Below are 12,477 nucleotides of genomic sequence, written 5' to 3' on the forward strand. Positions count from 1 at the left end.
TTGATCGAAGTAATTGAGTAAAACACTTTCTGAAAATCGAAAGTAATCCGACGATGGGTAGTTTGTGCACGTCGCCATGTTTTTCACATCAACCAAAGATAAGAAGAGGAGACAAGATTAGTTTTGTCTGTTTGAAATATGCATGTTGAAGGGGCTATGTCGTCTACCATCATTCACTTCCCTTCATTCACTTCTGAAAGTTTACTCAACGTTTACAATCCCTTCACCTCATGTTGTTATAACATCTTTGTTCTGACAGACGTTTACGTGACACCCAGAATGCATTGTATAATGTCAACAAACATGGTGCCACACATACCTGGCAAATAGCATTAGCTCATCATAATCAGTACAACCTTCAAATAAGTATTTTACACACATCATATGTGTCTATTACAATATATGCAAGAATCGGAATACATGATTTGTCACCAGTACTTGTAAAAGTGAATAAAACTGTAAATACATTATGCTCCATACATACATACATACCTAGAGTTGAAGTCAGAAGTTTAAACCTCTCTGGGTTATGTGGGACGCTAGTGTCCCAAATGGCCAACATCCAGTGACAATTCACATGCAGAGCGCCAATTCAAATAAATTAATATAAAACTTTGATAAAATCACACATTCAATATACCAAATTAAAGCTACACTTGTTGTGAATCGAGCGAACATGACAGATTTCAAAAATGCTTTACGGCGAAAGCAAACAATGCTATTATCTGAGCATAGCACCCAAGCAAACAAACACAGACCATCATATTTCAACCTTGCAGGCGCGACACAAAACGCAGAAATAAAGTTATAATTCATGCATTTCCTTTGACGAGCTTCTTCTGTTGGCACTCCAATATGTCCCATAAACATCACAAATGGTCCTTTTGTTCGATTAATTCCGTCGATATATATCCAAAATGTCCATTTATTTGGCGCGTTTGATCCAGAAAAATACCGGTTCCAACTTGCACAACGTGACTACAAAATATCTCAAAAGTTACCTGTAAGCTTTATCCAAACATTTCAAACTACTTTTGTAACACAACTTTAGGTATTTTTTAACGTAAATAATCGATAAAATTGAAGACGGGATGATCTGTGTTCAATACCGGAGGAAAACAATGTGTAGCGAGCCTCTGTGTAACGCGCCTCTAACAAAGAGTATACTTCCCTCGAGCCTCATTCTGAACAGGGTTACTTCTTCATTTCTCAAAGAAAAAAACTCAACCAATTTCTAAAGACTGTTGACATCCAGTGGAAGCGATAGGAACATCAAGAAGGTCCCTTAGAAATCTGGATTCCCAATGAAATCTTACTGAAAAGAGAGTGACCTCCAAAAAAGAAATCGGAATGGTTTGTCCTCGGGGTTTTGCCTGCCAAATAAGTTCTGATATAGTCACAGACATGATTCAAACAGTTTCAGAAACTTCAGAGTGTTTTCTATCCAAATCCACTAATATCTTAGCTTCTGGGCATGAGTAGCAGGCAGTTTAATTTGGGCACGCTTTTCATCCAAAATTCCGAATGCTGCCCCCGATCCTAGAGAAGTTAATTACACTTAGGTTGGAGTCATGCCAAATTATGTTTGGAGGAAAAACGTGTTTTTCAACCACTCCGCAAATGTCTTGTTAACAAACTATAGTTTTGGCAAGTCAGTTAGGACATCTACTTTGTGCATGACAGAAGTAATTTTTCCAACGATTGTTTACAGACAGATTATTTCACTTATAATTCACTGTATCACATTTCCAGTGGGTCAGAAGTTTACATACACCAAGTTGACTGTGCCTTTAAACAGCTTGGAAAATTCCAGAAAATTATGTCATGGCTTTAGAAGCTTCTGATAGGCTAATTGACATCATTTGAGTCAATTGGAGGTGTACCTGTGGATGTATTTCAAGGCCTACTTTCAAACTCAGTGCCTCTTTGCTTGACATCATGGGAAAATCTAAAGAAATCAGCCAAAACCTCTGAAAAAAAGTGTAGACCTCCACAAGTCTGGTTCATCCTTGGGAGCAATTTCCAAACGCCTGAAGGTACCACGTCCATCTGTACAAACAACAGTATGCAAGTATAAACACCATGGGACCACACAGCCGTCATATCGCTCAGGAAGGAGATGCGTTCTGTCTCCTAGAGATGAACGTACTTTGGTGCGAAAACTGAATATCAATCCCAGAATAACAGCAAAAGACCTTGTGAAGATGCTGGAGGAAACAGGTACAAAAGTATCTATATCCACAGTAAAACGAGTCCTATATCGACATAACCTGAATGGCCGCCAAGCAAGGAAGAAGCCACTGCTCCAAAACCGCCATAAAAAAAGCCAGACTACGGTTTGCAACTGCACATGGGGACAAAGATCGTACTTTTTGGAGAAATGTCCTCTGGTCTGATGAAACAAAAATAGAACTGTTTGGCCATAATGACCATTATGTTTGGAGGAAAAAGGGGGAGTCTTGCAAACTGAAGAACACCAACCGTGAAGCACGGGGGTGGCAGCATCATGTTGTGGGGGTGCTTTGCTGCAGGAGGGACTGGTGCACTTCACAAAATAGATGGCATGAGGCAGGAAAATCATGTGGATATATCGAAGCAACATCTCAAGACATCAGTCAGGAAGTTAAAGCTTGGTCGCAAATGGGTCTTCCAAATGGACAATGACCCCAAGCATACTTCTAAAGTTGTGGTAAAATGGCTTAAGGACAACAAAGTCCAGGTATTGGAGTGGCCATCACAAAGCACTGACCTCAATCCTATAAAAAAAATTGTGGGCAGAACAGAAAATGCGTGGGTGAGCAAGGAGGCCTACAAACCTGACTCAGTTACACCAGCTTTGTCAGGAGGAATGGGCCAAAATTCACCCAACTTATTGTGGGAAGCTTGTGGAAGGCTACCCAAAACGTTTGACCCAAGTTTAACAATTTAAAGGCAATGCATACGTACATACATACATATTGTATGCTACAGTAGAAACGACAACACGATATACCAAAAATAAGGAAAGTATTCAGACCCATTGACCTTTTCCACATTTTGAAACTTTGCAGCCTTATTCTAAAATTGATTAAATAAATAAAAAATTCAACAGCAATCTACAAACAATACCACATAATGACAAAGCGAAACAGATTTTTTGTACATTTTTGCAAATGTATAAAAAGAACTGAAATACCTTATTTGCATAAATATTCAGACGCTTTACTATGAGACTCAAAATTGAACTCAGGTGAATTTGTGAATTTTTATTAGGATCCCAATTAGCTAACACTGTAACGTTAGCTAATCTTCCTGTGGTCCAACACCAATTAGTAAGACACTACAAACAATTACAAATTAAGACTTTACAAACATTTAACAAGTAGACAATACAGACAATTGAAATATCTGACAGGAAACACATTTAACATTCTGTTGATGTTTTCTATTTCATATCCAGTCATATGGTCTATCGCATTAGATGTTCTTAATTTATTTTCTTGAAGGTGGATTTACTTTTTGCCTGAGAAATATGGATTTGTAAAGAGTTCCATTCAGCTATGGCTCTATATAAAACTGTATATTTAAGGTGATTTGTCCTTGGCTTGGGTTGTCTTAGATGCCCTGAATTTACCTGTCTGGTTTGGTGGTTATGCGTGTTGCTAGTATGTACTAACTAAAGAAAATAAGAAGACTGGATAGTAATTTGTTTTCAACATGAAGTCATGAGAGATTCTGATGCATTTGGATAATATTCATACAGATAGAGCAATGAAGAGCTCATCTGGCAGCCCTGTTTTGAGCCATTTTTAGCTTTATTATATCTTTCTTTGCTGCAGATGACCATATAACTGGACAGTACTCTAAGTGTGATAGGACCAGGGATTGACCATATAACTGGACAGGACTCTAAGTGTGATAGGACCAGGGATTGACCATATAACTGGACAGGACTCTAAGTGTGATAGGACCAGGGACTGACCATATAACTGGACAGTACTCTAAGTGTGATAGGACCAGGGATTGACCATATAACTGGACAGTACTCTAAGTGTGATGGGACCAGGGATTGACCATATAACTAGACAGTACTCTAAGTGTGATAGGACCAGGGATTGACCATATAACTGGACAGTACTCTAAGTGTGATAGGACCAGGGATTGAATCACCTGATTCAGAGTGTTAGATGTTACGTATTCTGAACATTTTCTTGTAACAGCATTTCCCTTATCCATCTTAATAACACTATTATCTATGTGTTCTGACCATGATAAAGCTGCGTCCAAGATGATGCCTAGTAGTTTTTTTTTTTTTCACTTGCTCTACATGCATTCTATTCATCGACAAATTCAATTGGGGATCATCAGCAAGCACATATCTTGAACCAAATACAATACATTTAGTTTTAGAAATGTTCAACACGAATTTGTTCATATCAACCCAGTCAGACACCATTCTTAGTTCACTACTCAGTACATCTGTTAGCTCATTACATTCTGATGCTGCGCTATACATTGTAGAGTCATCAGCATACATTACTACTCTTGCTTTGTTCATTACTGAAGGTAAATCATTAGTAAAGTTAGAGTAGAGAAGTGGGCCTAGGCAACTTCCTTGAGGACACCTCAGTGTATATCTTTACTGTTTGAAAAGCTACCATTAAAGAACACTTTTTGCCTTCTCCTGGATAGATAGCTTTCCATCCAGGATAGAGCTGCAGTCTTAAAACCATAACATTTGAGTTTACCTAGTAACAGTTCATGATCAATTACATCAAAAGCAGCACTGAAATCTAGCAACACTGCACCAATTAACTTCTTGTTATCCATACTCTTTAACCAATCATCTGTCATTTGTGCTAAGGCCATACTCGTAGAATGCCCTTCTTTGTATGCATGCTGGATACCTTTGAATTGAAGTAGTTTGCGATGTAGTGTGGTTTTGTAATAAATACACCCTCTGATTCAACAAAAGAGCCGGACATGTTCGAATTCCTACATACCTTTCTTTGGTAGATTTACAGTATTTATATGTCCAAACATGAATCAGCAGTTGGAAACTGAGAAAAAGATACCCAGTCAGTGTGTGTGTGTGGGGGGGGGGGGGGGGGGGGGGGGGGGCTGGGGTGGGGGGGGGGGGCTGGAATTACTTATGTATGTTGCTCCTCCTAACTCCTTGGGATGGAGGGTGAACAATCAGTTTGTCATATCTCAGGTATTCTATGTCACCTCTTTCTCTTGCAGCCTTCATAGCTGGTATTAGTTCCTTTCATCTATGACGGACTGCATCAGAGAAATCCTCATTGATGAAGATGTAGCATTAAGGCATTTGGCTTTTTCAAGGACTGTAAGCTTATCCTTGAACCTGAGAAATTTCACAAAAATTGGCCTGGGTCTGGTTCCATTGGCACCATCAGTGCCCCCTGATTTTCCAGACCGGTGAGCACGTTCCAGCTCAACCTGTGGATCCAAACGGCTTTCGAACTTTGTCCTCTGATTCAGCCCATGTCTCACTTTGGCTCTCCTGGATACCATCTATTACAAGATTATTTCTCCTTGATTGTCCATTCAGGTAATCAGCCTTCCCAGACATGTTCTGGAGGCCCTCCCTGACTGTGGAGATTTCATTCTGCATAGAGGAACAGTTTCTGGAAAGTGTATCCTGTGTGGTCTTCAATACATCCACATTGTCCTGTGTGAACTGAAGGCTTGTTTTAATGTCTTGTACATCTTTAGTCAGGTTGTCCAGCTGTTTGTTGGTAGACTCCATGATCATTTGTATGAAGCTTTAAAAGTTATTAAATTGATTGGAAATGATTTGGAAAGGCACACACCTGTCTATATAAGGTCCCACAGTTGACAGTGCATGTCAGAGCAAAAACCAAGCCATGAGGTTGAAAGAATTGTCCGTAGAGCTCCAAGACAGGATTGTGTTGAGGCACAGATCTGGGGAAGGGTACCAAAAACTGTCTGCCGCATTGAAGGTCCCTAAGAACACAGTGGCCTCCATCATTCTTAAATGGAAGATGTTAGGAACCACCAAGACTCTTCCTAGAGCTGGACACCTGGCCAAACTGAGGAATCGGGGTAGAAGAACCTTGGTCAGGGAGGTGACCGAGAACCCAATGGTTATTCTGATAGAGCCCTAGAGTTCCTCTCTGGAAACAAGGACAACCCTCTCTGCAGCACTCCACCAATCATGCCTTTATGGTAGAGTGGCCAGACGGAAGTCACTCCTCAGTAAAAGGCACATGACAGCCCGCTTGGAGTTTACCAAAAATTACCTAAAGACTCTCAGACCATGAGAAACAAGATTCTCTGCTCTGACGAAACCAAGATTGAACTCTTTGTCCTGAAGGCCAAGCGCCACGTCTGGAGGAAACCTGGCACGATCCCTATGGTGAAGCATGGTGGAGGCAGCATCATGCTGTGGGGATGTTTTTCAGCGGCAGGGACTGGGAGACTAGTCAGGATCCAGGCAAAGATAAACAGAGCAAAGTATAGAGAGATCATTGATGAAAATGTTCCAGACCTAAGACGGGGGCAAAGGTTCACCTTCCAACAGGACGATGACCCAAAACACACAACCAAGACAACGCAGAAGTGGCTTCGGTTCAAGAATCTGAATGTCCTTGAGTGGCACAGCCAGAGCTCGGACTTAAAACCAATCGAACATCTCTGGAGAGATCTGAAAATAGATGTGCAGCAACGCTCCCCATCCAACCTGAATGAGCTTGAGAGGATATGCAGAGAAGAATGGGAGAATCTCCCCAAATACAGGTGTGCCAAGCTTGTAGCGTCATACCCAAGAAGATTCAAAGCTGTAATCGCTGCCAAAGGTGCTTCAACAAAGTACTGAGTAAAGTGTCTGAATACTTATGTAATTGTGATTTTTCTGTTTTATATTTTTTATAAATTTGCAAAAATGTCTAAATAAAAAAACTGTTTTTGCTTTGTCCTTATGGGGTATTGTGTGTAGATTGATGAGGAGGGAAAAAACGATTTAATCAATTTTACAATAAAGCTGTAACATAACAAAATGTGGAACAAGTCAAGGGGTGTGAATACTTTCTGAAAGCACTGTACTTTAATAGGAACGCACACATGTCCAAAGCTATTATTTGTAAGGAAAACAACAATGATGGCAATGCGAGTGTCAGCCAGAAAATGTGCCAGGGGGAAAATGTTTGTGCAAGACTGCGCAAATGTCTGCATACTATGCAGTCTTGATCTTAGGGAAGTGTTTGGGCTCTCATCAAAGAGATTGTCTGCAACAGTGAAATGGACTACTTCCATGTAAATTAATGAGGAGGCGGAACACACCTCTTATTCAAACTGTTGTTTGAAAATAAAACTTGTTAAAAAATAATTAGAAATTGACAAGTTGAAACATAGTCTGTAGATAATTAGCAGACATTGTGTCTTGGTTTGAGGGCAGCATGTGTTAACTATTCTGTTGCGTAACAATCACTTTTTGGTGCAGGTGCATAAAAAAACTGCCGCTGGGGCGACCGTTAGAGATATTTAGAACTCACTCATGAAAATGTAAATCATTCAGCTGTAATATTAAAGCCCAATAGTATGGTCTAATACTACAAACCAATACCATAGTTTTATAATACATATCAATAGTTTGGCTTGACACTACTACACCATACCTTAGTTGAATGATAAAGCCCAATATACAGTTCAATATGATCAACAGCATGCAATGCTCTTTGTCACTCACTCGCTTGCTTTCTCTGTTTCTCTTTTTCTTTCTTTCTCTCTTTTTCTCTTTCTTTCTCACTCAAAGACTGCTCACTGTACTGGGGGAAAGGCTGATGTGTGAACTGGGAATCCAACAAGCTCTCACAGTCTCACTGCAGAATTAGATGTTTATCCACATTCTCCAAATGTCAATTGTTTTTGTCGCTCCTGCTGCTCTGTAGCATTCCATTTCTTCAAACATAAAATTTCGAAGCTAAGGGTTAAGTTTAGGCACTCATTCTAAATGGTTAAGGTAAGGGCTAAGGTTTGGGATACAAAAAAAATGAAATAAAAACAGTGTCCACGACTGGGATCAAACACAACATTCTGATCCAGAGTCATGAGACACCCATCCTCCAAACCCAAAACCCAAGCCTCCTTCCAAGTGGAGAGCTCAAAAACATAATCGCGTTCTACAAGACCGGCATAAGGCGTCAACAGCTACAAAGAAGCCACAGTCAGATGGCGGGGACGGCGAGGCGCCGGTGACAAGCCTTGAACGGAGAGTGAACTGTGTTGCCTCCAGAGGACCTCCTCATCTCCGCCATTGACTACCTCCTCCCTCTGCTCAAGCCATGTGGATCCCTCTTGACTGTCGCTCCATTTGCTGTAGGCTTGAAACAACAAAACTTTCAACGCTTGCCAAAAATCGTAGCCCAGACCTACTCTGTCATGTAGCTGTTTTATTTGATTCTTGTTCCTGTTTAAATCAGTTTTTGATCATTTCTGCAGTGAAAAGTGACATAGAAGTTGAATAAATAATAATAATTATTATTATTTATTGATAGTAATAGTGCTCACTGTTGCCCCTAGTGGCCGGTTATGAAGGCATTTCCTGAAGTCCTCAGGACATGGATAGACGTCCAATTTTGAAGTCAATCTTGAACGATCTCCCTGGGGAATCTGTTAGAGGGAACAGGGAAGCAAGACTGTTAATTAGCTTGAGTTATGCATCCCCATCCACGCATGCATGCACACACGCACGCATGCGCACACACACACACAATGTCATAGACATATACTGTAGACACACACGTACAGTATGTGCACACTCACTGAATCATTCATTTCCTCTCATTAATATAGAACTCAATATGTGGTTGATAGCTTGCCTGTGTCTGCCTGCTCATATTCTACTTTTTAAAATGTATTTAACCTTTATTTAAGTAGGCAAGTCAGTTAAGAACAAATTCTTATTTACAACAACGGCCTAATCTGGCCAAACCCGGACGACGCTGGACCAATTGTGGGCCGCCCTATGGGACTCCCAGTCACGGCTGGTTATGATACAGCCTGGATTCGAACCAGGGTCTGTAGTGACACCTCTAGCACTGAGATGCATCCCTAATACACACTCACACCAATCACTATCACAGGGCATGAATCACTATCACAGGGCATGAATCACTATCACAGGGCATGAATCACTATCACAGGGCATGAATCACTATCACAGGGCATGAATCACTATCACAGGGCATGAATCACTATCATAGGGCATGTCAGAACGTATCACTGGAAATTAACAGGGATCTCTGGACTGTTTGTTTCTTGTGTGTATGTTTGTCTGCGCAAGTGAGTGCATGTGTGTGTGTGTGTGTGTGTGAGAAAAAGAGAGAAAAGACAGAGGGAGAAATGGTTTCGTATTAAGATTTATTCATTTCTTCATGTTTCTCCCAGATGGGTTCAGCGAAGTACAATGTCCCTGGTCCATGGAGATGGACTGTCTCTTCTGGTTCTCTCAAGGACAACCAGGCTCATATCAAAGGCCTTCTCCCAAGGGACACACACACTACTTCAGCGGAATAATATGCACGGTTGGGTAGGTTACTTTCTAAATGTAATCCGTTACAGTTACTAGTTACCTGTCCAAAATGATAATCTGTAACATAACTTTCAGATTACTCAAACTCAGTAACGTAATCGGATTACTTCCAGTTACTTTTATATTACTTTCCCCTTAAAAGGGATTAGAAGAATACAACAATGATGACATCTATTGCAGGATAAATCAATGTTAGAATTTACATAGCTGGCCATAAATGGATGTTGCATTTATTTTATGGGTTGGTTATGTGGGGTTCTTTTAACCCATTGCTTTCTACTACAGATAATAATATGATTAGGATATATCTTTACATTCAAAACCAAAGTCTGTCATATTTCCAGTCATTCCAATTACTTTAATACCCCTTGATCTTCAAGAATAGGTCTTTGAAATATGGAAAGATAGATTAGCCCAATTATTTTTGCCAGAGCATAACCCAAAAACTATGGACTTATTAGCCTACTCTGTTGTTTATGATTTGGTTGTCATGGAGGACTGATTGGGCTCATTGCTTCGAGTTGAAAAATAAATGCTGCTCTCATGAAATGGCATGCTTAGAGCACTACTGAAAAGTGCAATTTGCATGTGAAAATGAATGCCATATGCTGCATTTGCTATAGGCCTATTGTTTGTGTTTTTGTTGTTGACACTTTAATATCTTGATACTTTGCAGCTTTTTAAAGGGCAAATCCACAGTTGAAAGCAGCTTTTTAAAGGGAGAATCCACAGTTGAAACAATAACAAAGCATACACCCCGCCTCTGTTTTGGTAAAAAGCTGAGGGATGGGCCTGGAGAAATTTAACCACTCTCAGATTAATAGACATACCACTTGTGATATCAAAAGTATTGTTTTAACCATTTTTTCAGGCTGTACAGAGTTTGTTTACATTTACAATACATACAAACATTGACGAAAAACAAGCTTATATGTTGGGTTCTCATGGGGTGTGACAGTTGAACTAAGCTCATGGGGCATTTATAAGTTATATTCTTCAAGAATCAATGGGTATACATAATTCATTTATAAATCAGAAAATGGATGTAGCAACTACAGATTCCCCCTTTAAGTCTATCAAAAATGTGTGAGTTTGAACATGTGTCCATCAGGCCCATTGGGGGAAAAAAATTATATTTCTTTTATCAGCACAAATTAGATTGAGCAATAAAAGCCCCACTCGTGGTCTTCTTAAATTGAACTTGTTTTTTACAGTATGGAACACAATACCACAGAGGAGTTTAGAAGGGAGGAACTTTTATTTTTCAAACTTTTATTCCATAGGCTGGGATACGCACTATGCAGCTGTTGCAAGAGTATTTTTCAATGTCTGTCCATTGATCTCAAAAACAATGATTGATAGGCAGCTTATACTTCTTTAATTCAACCATTATTGGGTTAAAACACACATATATTGTACATTTGTGAACAGCCATCTACAACAACAACAATCCGTAAGGTACAAGTAGCTAAATGAGAGAGCAGCAGTGTGATTCACATCAATGTACTATGTAGATTCAATAAGTGATATCCGTATCACCCGTAGGCTACACCACTGCTGTCATCCTTACCTCCAAGCATTTATACAAGTTGGATAATCTTTGGATGCCGACACCATTGGAAGACATAGCTTGGACTGTAGCCTACAAAAGCCTATTCCTCCTCTTCTCCCACGATCCATCAATGACATTTGGTGTGTCATCATAATGGTCTGTGACTTGTGGTCTGACTCGCTCATGCAGAACAAACTTCAACTTAAGCCTTTTTTCCATGCTGATTTGAATGTCATTGAGAGAAAATAAAGTTGTTGTTTTTTTCCCAAGCATCCTTTCTGAATTAAAAAAAAATCCTAGTAGTAATTATCTAGTGTATTCAAAAGTAACTGTAATCTGATTACAATATTTTTGCTGGTAATTTAACGGATAACAGTTAAAGTTATTTTGTAATCCGTTACTCACCAACCCTGATGTTATGTATGACTGGAAATAAACCCCCATCTGACACACACACACACACACACACACACACACACACACACACACACACACACACACACACACACACACACACACACACACACACACACACACACACACACACACACACACACACACATACACACACACACACACACAAAGAGTCGATCAAAATGAAATCTCCATCCGGAATCAGGGCAGGAAATTACAGCCAAAGCCCTGCTGCGCAATATAGACCTGCCCAGCACAGCATCAGAACAGACCGGCAGGCATGGGGGAAAAACCTTTCTCCTCTCTGTCTTTGTCTCTCCCACACACTGAGCCAATATGTGAGAAAGTGTGTTGTTAAAAAATAACAGTTTTATATTGTGGTGCCAATCAGGTTTCCTGGACACCGCTGTCACAGAATGAAATGGTTCCCAACTCTACCTTTTCTCTCTATGTCTCTTACTCTCTTTTACACACTCACTTACACACGCACACACGTATGCATGCACACACGAACGCACACATGCAGGCACACGCGCACACCCACATAAGCACACACCAAAAGATAGACAGTTTCTAGCTCACAGAACCTGGTCTCCTTGGACGCTTTCATATCTACTCTGGCTGCCACCATCCTCTCTCTCTCTCTCTCTCCTCTCCTCTCCTCTGTTTCACCACAGTGTTCTGTATTCACCCTTTAAAGCTACAGTAAAGTCTGTGAGAAGTGGAACTTCTCTGTGTTAACTCTCTTCTCCATGTTATCTGATCTGGCTTCAAACAGCCCGAGGGGCGCTGAGGCTGAGTCAGACTCAAGGCCAGCACAGTATGGGGGGAATAATTCCCCTCACTTCTTCCTTTCTCTGACTCCCTCCTGACTCTGAGTGTCTCTTTCTCTCTCTCTCTCTCTCTCTCTCTCTCTCTCTCTCTCTCTCTCTCTCTCTCTCTCTCTCTCTCTCTCTCT

Source organism: Salvelinus namaycush, chromosome 10 (genome assembly GCF_016432855.1).
Source record: "Salvelinus namaycush isolate Seneca chromosome 10, SaNama_1.0, whole genome shotgun sequence".
Classification (NCBI taxonomy): domain Eukaryota; kingdom Metazoa; phylum Chordata; class Actinopteri; order Salmoniformes; family Salmonidae; genus Salvelinus; species Salvelinus namaycush.